At 36.7% G+C, this 10,333-nt stretch overlaps 1 pseudogene across 1 annotated transcript; it reads right to left on the bottom strand.

Moving 5' to 3' along the window:
• Nucleotides 1-93: 93 nt before the first annotated feature.
• LOC144547230 (ABC transporter G family member 41-like) lies at nt 94-9,201 on the bottom strand (annotated as a pseudogene). The gene is made up of 23 exons (XR_013509056.1): nt 9,182-9,201; nt 8,920-9,046; nt 8,522-8,607; nt 8,347-8,431; nt 7,828-7,987; nt 7,654-7,730; nt 7,468-7,521; nt 7,274-7,364; nt 6,837-7,138; nt 6,058-6,653; nt 5,713-5,873; nt 5,363-5,466; nt 5,069-5,222; nt 4,738-4,815; nt 4,509-4,607; nt 2,474-2,796; nt 2,070-2,360; nt 1,877-1,960; nt 1,652-1,785; nt 1,214-1,441; nt 931-1,102; nt 489-743; nt 94-382 (listed from the first exon to the last, which is right to left on the bottom strand). The product of XR_013509056.1 is annotated as an ABC transporter G family member 41-like (transcript).
• Between the last annotated feature and the right edge of the window lie 1,132 nt (nt 9,202-10,333).

Here is a 10,333-nt window from a genome sequence, read left to right as displayed (position 1 = left end):
CAATGTTTGCAATAAAAACTGAGTTAATATTTATAATTCAACTATCTCTTTCTTGGTTCCATTAATATTTTTTCTTTAATATTTACAAAAAACAATGTTTGCAATAAAAACTGAGTTATCTTTTTTGGAAATTGATTCTCCCTATGAAATAAGCAAAAAGAGTGGCAAATGCAATAGGATACAGTGCAAGAATTACAGCAACCAGTGGTAAACGGTCATGGCGGAACCCGAAATAATCTTCTAGAAACTGCAAAACGGATTTCTCCTCTCCAAAGATTATGATTAGTTTTTGGACATCTCCGTACTGTGAGGTGAAGAGCGCATTCAGAGTCCAGCCCAACGGGCATATGTAGTACATCCAAACCCACCATCCCGGAATTTGCTGCAGAGAAAAATTAATAAATTTCAAACATTTATGTAAATTCAAGCAACTCATTATATATTTGTTGTTAGCGAAGATATAATCAGAATGAGGGTTGCCTGCATACGGGGCGAGGAACAATGAAGCCAGAGAAAAGGTTGAAGATTTGGTAGAAAAAAGGCTGCAGAGTGGCGGCAAGCTCAACAGTCGGAGTCATGGCTGTGAGCATCATGCCAAGGTAAGTCATGTACAGTAACGTGCAGAACATGGTGTAGAAGAACCACATGAATTTCCCGTCATTCTTTTCGAAACCGATGGCCGGGTACGCTATGATCATGAACAGCACTACCTGGAACAATACATACGGTATCTCTATTGCAACCTACAATTAATAATTAATGCCAACATATATATGAAATTTGCTAATAAATTAAAAAGAAAAACAAAGGAAGTTTTTTCAGAAAATACTGACAGCGGCTGTCAGTGATTACAAGTATAAAAAAAATAAAACAAAGGAAGTTAATTAGTAGTGTTTGCCTATGAAATTAAATGGAGATCAGTTACCTAACCTGAGCAAAAGAGTAAGCCCAAGGAGAGTACATTCCTGCAAAGTTCTCTCTGTAGACAACGGTGGGTTCGTGAGAAACGAAGGGTACCGCTGATGAACAGTTTCTTATTCCAGTGAACAATGTTGCAGAGACCATGCAGCCCAATATATTGAACAAATCTTGTTGGTTATTTCTGGAAAATAGAAGTGAGAACAAAAGAATATTTCGTAAACACTTAAAAGAAATGATCCTCATTCCCTATCTATATATTAGCCATATATTTGCTTGGATAGATGAAACATACATTTTGCCTCCACGCTTCCAAAACAAAAGACCAAGAATGACAGATATTATGAACATGAACATTATGCGTTTCATGTTGTACTGAGGGCTTCTCCAATAGGACAAGGATTTCTTCCATAGGCAAGCCTTGAACTGCACCCAGAACTTTTGCGGGTAATGCGTCTCGAATCTGAGATCAGTCAACTGTGGTGAAGGCGTGCTTAGTTGTTTCACCAGAATCTCGTTCTACCTTCAATATGTATAATTAAATGCAATTCAAAATTAGCAAAAGAAAATGATGACGGGTTGCACTAATTGTTTTGCACGAGAGCTACATGCATATGACAGACACAATTTATGTGGCTGGAAAGAAATGCTGATATCTGTACCAACCAATCAAAAATATAGAAGTGGATAAAATTTTGCCAACACTTGGTCCTAACAGGTCATAAGAACTCACTTGTATAGATTTGATTCCTTGTAAATATGTGCAAAATTTATTCCCAGATGCTCCTCAACTGATGGGGAGCTAACTTCTAGCATCCATGTTGCCGGATTATAGTTATCCCTGATTTTTGGTACTCCAGAAATACCCTGAAAACGTTTTTCTGAGATCTAGCACTTGTAATAATTAAGTTATATAAGGTTCTATTTTTTAACTTTTACTGGGAATCAGAAAACTTGCCTCAAAATATTCAATAACTTTACATGATTGTCGACCCAGAGGCCCAGAATAAATCAATTCTCCACCCCTTTTCATCAAAATTAGCTGAGAGTTAAGGAAATGGAAAGAGTGAATAGTTGAGTAGAAGCAAGACGGTGCTTTGGTTTTTAATAAAAGAAACTATGTTATGTATCTCTCAATAGAAAAGTAGTACCTCATCAAAGGATTGAAATATGTCAATGCTTGGCTGGTGGATGGTACAGACAACAGTTCTACCAGATTGAGCAACATTTTTAACAGCACGCATGACGATTGCAGCAGCACGGGCGTCAAGACCAGAAGTGGGCTCATCCATTAATATTACTGATGGATTAGACACCAACTCCACTGCTATAGTTAGCCTTTTCCTTTGTTCATTCGACAGACCGTTCAAACCTGGTAAGCCAACCCGCACATCTCTTATGGGATCAAGCTCTATTGTTTCAATTACTTCGTTTACAAAGTCCTATAATAACCAAACAGTAATCACTTAAATTCCTTTTCTTTTTTTTCTAATACATTCAGGAAGTATATCTGATTATATAGATGCCATATATAAAATAAGCAGAATGAACTCACATGTCTAGTTTTACCACTGATTTTTGCCGGTAGACGCAACCAAGCTGAATAAGCAACAGATTCCTCCACAGTGATTTGTGGAGAATGGACGTCTGTCTGTTCGCAATAGCCTAATATTCTTGCAAAGGTTTCCTGCACCTTAGGATATCCGCCAATTTGTATTTCTCCTTTGATATATCCTCCTATTTTTCTCCGTGAAAGCACATCCAATAAGGTTGTTTTTCCCGCTCCAGTAACCCCCATTAATGCCGAAAGAACACCTGGTCGAAACGCCCCTGTTATGTTATGTAAAATTTGGAGTCGAGTCTCTGCATAGCCTTGTTCTCTCATTTTCTGCATCATAATTTGAATGGCCCATGAATTTCTGCTGTTTTTGGTGCATCAACTCTGCAAATCTAATTGACCCTTGGCAACAATTTCTAATACATACATATATGTAAATAAAAATAACCAATACATGAATTGTCTCATAGCAAACTTACTGGAGGAAAATCAACCGGCCATTTTTATTAATAACCCAAAAAAAAAAAATTTTTACAAAAGTAACCCCAAAATCTGAGTTTTTCCAAATATAACCAAACCGCTAGGAATCCTGGCGGTCCACTTCTATAGCGGACCGCCAGGGACACGGGCGGTCTGCTAGGGACCCGACCGCCAGCGTTCTGGGCGGTCCGCTTTTTTTTTTTTTTTTTTTTTTCTTAATATTTTCATTTGTGAAGTTTTAGTTTTTTTTGCTTAGGGTATTTGCCAAAAAATAAAACATTTGATATATTTATAAGTGATGTCGTAACTCTTTATAACTTTCAATCGATTTGTCAGTCCCGCGCACCTCTTTCAAACGCACGCCTAGGGTTTAAAACATAGCCTTCACTTCGCTTCACACTTCTCTCCGATCTGATCTTCTCAAACCTAGCCACTTCTTCTAGGCAAATACCAGAAGATGTGATGCAATATGGTCCTGCGCATGCTTCACGAAAAGGGGCGTAACTTTTGATCCGTCCGTCGGATCGGGCTGAAATTTTGGCAGGAACTCCACAGCCCATAACCGGATTAGAAACAAATCTATGATTTGTTTCACCATTTTGCGGGCTCAGATTCGCGATCCGAGTCTTCCTTCATGGACTTTTGGTATAGTCTTTATAATTTTAGAGTTTTTAGGGTCTTTTATGTATCTTTTATGTATTTTCTGTTTTAGGGTTTGTATGATATTTTATTTAGGGTCTTTTATGTATCTTTTATGTATTTTCTGTTTTAGGATTTGTATGATAACAATAAATGAGCAATTTGGATGATATTTTATTTAGTGAGTGTTATTTGTAAATTATGATGAATTATTTGATATCTTTGTTTTATATATAGTTCAGCAAAAATATATGAGCATTCCAGAACAAAAAATTTTATTTTTAGAATTTTTTATGATTTATAGTGAATTTTTGAAATTTATTTAAAAAAAAAAAAAAACATTAGTGTCGGCTATTTATTAAAAAGCCGACACTAATAAGTATTAATGTCAGCTTTTTAATAAATAGCCGACACTAATGTTTTTTTTTTAGTGTCAGCTATTTACAAAGTATTAGTATCAGCCCGATTAGTGTCGTCTAATGTCCGACACTAATACCCATAAACAGCCGACACTAATTCCAAGTTCTCCACTAGTGAATAATCCAATTATTCTCTCTCTCCCTCTCCAATTATTCTCTTAAAAAAAAAGTTGTGAATCAAGACCAAGTCCTTAATTAGTGTTATCTTTAGACTCGTGATATCCAACTGACAAATCAATTGAAAGTTATAAAGAGTTACGACATCACTTATAAATATATCAAATGTTTTAATTTTTGGCAAATACCCTAAGCAAAAAAAACTAAAACTTCACAAAAAAAAAAAAAAAAGCGGACCGCCCAGAACGCTGGCGGTCGGGTCCCTAGCAGACCGCCCGTGTCCCTGGCGGTCCGCTATAGAAGGGGACCGCCAGCATGCCTGGCGGTTTGGTTATATTTGGAAAAACTCAGATTTTGGGGTTACTTTTGTAAAAAACTTTTTTTTTGGGTTATTAATAAAAATGGCCGAAAATCAACGTAGTAATTTAAATCCTGAAAAGATACAGTCAGGGGTATAAAAGGCAACACCATCTTCTCTGCAAAGAAAAATATAGTAGTTAGTTGTAATTTTCTTTGTCAAATAGGTCATTTCTAATTTACAAAACGAATAAAATTGGTAAAAACAATCTTGTTATTCCTAGCGTGGTACTAGATAAAAATAATAACATACCGGGCTCCTTGTGTTCATGAGGGTTTGTTGATGAAGTTTTTCACGAGATATAATCGCTCTCGAAGCTCCATAAGCTGGGATGGATGACCGATTGGTAAACAATTTAATTGAACTACGATTTTCAATTGACCTTTGCATGCACCTTAATTAATTTAAATATTTAACAAGCCTAAGTACTAATTTTTGGGTTATTAGTTATTACAGTCCACTTGGGAAAATATTAATTGTGAACAGCTATGCAGGTGTAGCTAGATAAATTAAGGGTTGGTTAATTATTTCTCTTGAACTATTTAATTATGAATTTCCTGTGAACTCAAAGAGTCTTACGTCTTTTGAAGGTCAAGGCAAGAGTGAACGCAAAGTTGAACAAAAGGATGAAACCAATTAGGGCTCCAACTCCTATCCAGTAGTAATATCCAGCATAGTTCAACCCTCGACTTATCAGTGTTTGTGTCCCAATTGTTACATTTGATGATTGTATCTAGTTTGATGAGCCAAAGTAAAAAAATAAAATTAAAATAAAAAGAAAAACAAAGGATTGGAAAAGTAATGTCAAGGGCCGACTATGCAAGTAGATTTCCCTTTTTACTTATTTTTAGTTTTTCTTAGTTATGATAATACCTTTTGCCATCTCGGGGCAAGAAATTCGTTTACAGCCAGACCAATCTCTGTGTATGTCAAAGGTGAAACCCAAAATCCCCATTTGAGCCACTGTGGCATGGAGGCTGCAAAAGGATTCATAAATCAACACTTTACCAAATCCATCCAAACAATCAGCTTTGAACTCAATTTTTTGTACATTTGTCCTATTTTTGACTGCCTTGGTGATTAATACCAAACCGATAAGAAGGTTTTAAGATCTTCTAGTAAAAGTTAACTGGTATATATGATAAATGCTAAGTGCACGGATCAGAGAGTATTATTTCTAGGTTCATGTGCTGAGAAGAAATGAAACATGAGCAATTGCTTACGGTGTGGGAGAACAAACCCTCCGAAAATTGCGCAAAGCGCCACAAGAAGAGTGCCTCCATGAGTAGAATCCACAGCCATTTGGAAGTAGGAAGCAACGCATCGGAACATAGAATGAGATAGTGCATGTAGAAAGAATAGTAGCAGGAGTTGTCGGAAGTACCTGAAGTAATTTATTTTGTAAAAAGGAAATTAAAACCACAAACTGAGTTGCTTCCAAAGGCATATTGTTATTTTTTGCCCTTTTACTATAGTAAAACATTTATAGTAAAGCGGTTGATGCTTATTCCATACAAAAAAAGGATTTAAATTGGATAAGATAAGAAGAGATGACAAAGTGCATTTACCGTGATGCTTCAGGTGTAAATCCAATAAGAAAATAAGTAATGGTTGTCCAAACAACTGATTCTAACAAAGAGACTGGTATTCTCACAATAGAAACAGGTATTGAATAAGTCCAGGCTGGGTAAAAGAAGAGGTCCCTCTGCTTGTAGAAACTTGGGAGTCGGGTTGTAGTCATCGCCATTTCAGGAATGCCGTTCACCATTTGTAAGAACTGTGCAAAGAAGAGAGAACCCAAATAATAATTGGAATGAAGTGTATCGGCCCACATGCGCGTCCAAGAAAATACTGTACCAGTGATCAGTGCAATTATACCCAACTGAGTAGATTTGAATATGTAGACAAAGGAGTTCCTGCGCATTAGAAGCAGCTCTCTGGCCATGCATGCCTTGAACAACTCCCATTTTGACAAAGAGTATTTGCTAAAGGAAAGAGAATGTTTGTGGCACTCTGTCTTGTCATACGGCTTCGCTAGCTCGACTGATAAACCACATCCAACCTTGTGTGATCTGAATATTTCGACAAATTCATCCACCTTTATGTACCTGTAAGCCTCTTTTGATCGGCTCCAATACTGCTCTTGATCCTTCTTGGATAGCACCTGATCCATTCCATTTTTTTTTTTTTATTTTGTTTTAATATCATGCTCTGACACAACCAAGTGTGCGGGAATGTGTAAAAGTCCGATTGCCATTTTTGAAAGAAATGAGGATATTTGACAGGATCATGAATGTTGTTTTTGTTTGCAATATATGTATACATAGGACGATTTGTAAATCAATACCTCTTGTAGGAAATCTGCAGCTCCTTTCCATTGAGGGCATTTAAACCCACATTCCTCAAAAAAGTTTAAAATTTCATCTCGGAGTCCGTGATACACGATTCTCCCCTCAGCCATCAATATGATATCATCAAAAAGATTGTAAGTTTCAGGTGCTGGTTGGAGAAGCGAAACAACGACAGTAGACTCTGCTATGTGGGCCAGCTGCTGAAGGCAGGAGACTATTTGGTACGTTGTGGAGCTGTCTAATCCAGTTGATATTTCATCCATAAATAGAGCTTTTGAAGGCCCAATTATCATCTCTCCTGGTAAAATAATATGTATACTTCTATTTAATAAACATACATGCTGGTGTAGCCAGGACATCAACCAATCAAACACCTAAAATACAATTAAAACAAAGATATAAAATGAAGAATGAGAAACATTTGATATATTACCTGTAGTCAGTACTTTCTTCTCCCCACTAGAGATGCCTCTTCTCATGGCATCACCAACAATTGTATCAGCGCATATGTCTAGCCCCATTATCTGATTATAATATATTAATAATAATGTGGATTGAATTATGTTACAGCTATATATTTTGCTTTTTCCCCCTCTACTTTTCTTTTAACATGAGCTTACTTATTACCTTCATGATATAGTCTGTCTGTAAACTTCTTTCTAACCCCTCCAAAGATATGGCCTGTATCAAAGGTTCCATATCTCCACTGATTAGGAAATTAAATTTTAAAAGTACTTTTCATACTAATTATTTTTTTCGCTCATTCCTTTTGATTTAATTCAAAAAAAAAAAAAGTGATCTTATATTTTTTACCTTCATGTAAGCATCTACATCGGGGTCGGGAGTAATTCATTGTTCCTTCTCCCTTCGTACTACTTCTTTCATAATCTCTGCATATTTTTGTTTGCGGAGGAAAAACAATAGACTCGCTCTCAGTGTATAAAAAAAATCAATATATAGGAGCTTTGAGATGGATTGTGCAATTACCTGCTCGGCTGCCAACTCCTTGAAACCTTGTAGAGAAGTCCAAAATCTCTCTTACCGTCATTTCAGGAATATGGAGGTCATGTTGGCTAATATATGCTGATGTTTTCTCTGGTACAAACTCATCTAATCTGTATCCATTATAGCTAATTTCCCCGTTTACCTAAACAAATAAAGTCCGTTTTATTGTGAAAATTTTAAGCTACATTAATTTGGTTACCTTTCAATAATATGTGTATATTGAACTAGAGATAAAGCCATTTGGTTTGTGACTTGATGGCGAAAAGCAGGGCAGTCTATAGTCACTATGACCTAGATTTGGTCCAAAGTTTAAACCATGCATCGATCAAAGAGTGGTGGTGGGGTGCTATTTGCAAATGGCCAAAAATAGTATTGCAGAAAAAGTGTCACGTTGTATTTATTAATTATTTGCAAAATAAAGAATGTTAATTGGAGACTCTCATTTCTATTAAAAAAAAAAATTGTTAATTGGAAGTGTGCAAACTATGAGGATGTAGGAACCTTGAGAGATTTGTCTAGCCTTCCAGAGAGAGCTCGCAAGAAAGTCGATTTGCCACATCCCGGAGGTCCAAGCAAAAGAGTGATCCTATATTTAATTGTTTGATAAATTAGTTACTAACTAATAGTTGTATAGCTTAATTAGTTTACTCAAAAAATATTTAATTAACTTAATTACCTGGCAGGCTTGACAACTCCACTAACATCTTTCAAAATGCGAATTGTTGCTTCTTGACAGTTCAATCCAGGCAACCTTGAAACACCCTATATATATACCCACAAAATTTAAATGGGATATATAATTTGTGTGTACCAAAATTGTACTGATCTCCTCATATACATATAATTAAGTTCAAATTAAGAGTCTCTGCACCATATATATCAAACTGGTATGGTGGTTTGAACCTGAACCTGTAGGTACAGAGGCAAGAGGCAAAACTTGCATTTTGGACATCTCCAAGGATGTCAGCTACAGCGGCAGCAAGATGATCAAATGATACTTTAATTAAAAGTAGTGAGTGGATATATATATGACCATTAATCATCAATATTTTTATGAGAAATATGCATGCGTACCGAGAGAATGCTCATGAGAGAGTTCCATAATGTGGGTGAAGGCTTCGACTCTTGCACCACCTCGCACTCAGCTTCCACACTGATGTTTCTATACCTCACCTCTATCGTTCGTTGCTTCACATTTACTCTGTTGATAATTATAACAAGTTTTAAGTTTTAGTACCTAATTTCATATTAATTATAAGAAACATATATATTAATTAAGTTATATCTAAAAAGTTTCACGCCTAGCTAAAATTTAGCTTAGCTAGGTGTTAGTTACATGGGCATGGGCATGGACATGGACAGATTAATTTTGATCAAATTTGGCGGAGAAGAAAAACATTTGAAAAGCAACTGAAATGATTTTAGCTCTTCAATATGCAGATGATACGGCTGTGATAGCACATGCTAATTTATCCACTATGATAACCTTAAAGCTGGTACTAAGACTATTCTCCAAGACTTCGGGTTTACACATAAATTTTTACAAGAGTGCTTTCTGCCCCATTAACCTAAATGCATCTAAAGTGAGGATGGTGGCTACTGTTATGGGTTGTGCTCAAACTCAGTTTCCGATATCTTACTTAGGTATGCCTTTGTCAGTTAAGAGGCCTTGTAGGCCTGATTTTTTACCCCTAATTGAGAAGATAGAGAATAGAATTCAAGGGTGGCAAGGGAAGCTTCTATCTAAGGGGGGTCGTTTGCAACTAATAAATTCAGTGTTATGTAGTGTGCCTATCTACCTGATGACTTGTTTTGCATTGCCGAAATGGGTCTTAAACCGAATTGAAAGTGTGTGTCGAAATTTTCTGTGGGGTAAAACACAAGGAGATGGAAGAGGGATATCTCTAATCAATTGGGAAATTGTGTGCACTCCGAAAAAATATGGCGGATTGGGGGTTCCAAATCTTCAATTAAGGAACACCTCCCTTCTGCTTCGATGGTGGTGGAAGGCAACGAACCAGCAGGATTCACTATGGTACTCAATAGTAAACAAACTCAGAAAGCACAGACCCAATAGGTTAGGGCCGCAAATTTGGTTGGTTAACGGTTCCTTTTTTTGGAAGCAGCTAATCAAGTTACAAGGCCTGTTTCAGTGGTGTGTACTATGGGAAGTTGGCAATGGCAAAAGAATTTCTTACTGGTACGACAATTGGAGGTCGGGACCACTTAGAAAACTGAAAGACAGACAACCAAGGCCAACATCACAACTAATTTCTCTCCATGATGCAATAACTAATGACTCACCGGTGTTGTCTTCTTTCACTGGTACGATACCAGTACTTGGGGACTTTGAGGATCATCTTGTGTGGCGCTGGTCAACATGTGGTATGTACACGGCATCTTCATTTTACAAAGTCATGGTGTCGGGTGGGAAGGTGCAGTGGAAATACATGGATGTGTGGTCTGCTGCAGCGTCTTCTAAGGTGAA

This window comes from Carex rostrata, chromosome 31, assembly GCF_964058835.1.
Source record: "Carex rostrata chromosome 31, lpCarRost1.2, whole genome shotgun sequence".
Taxonomy (NCBI): domain Eukaryota; kingdom Viridiplantae; phylum Streptophyta; class Magnoliopsida; order Poales; family Cyperaceae; genus Carex; species Carex rostrata.
The sequence above is the reverse complement of the archived record's forward strand: the minus strand, read 5'-3'. Positions and strand labels throughout refer to the sequence as shown.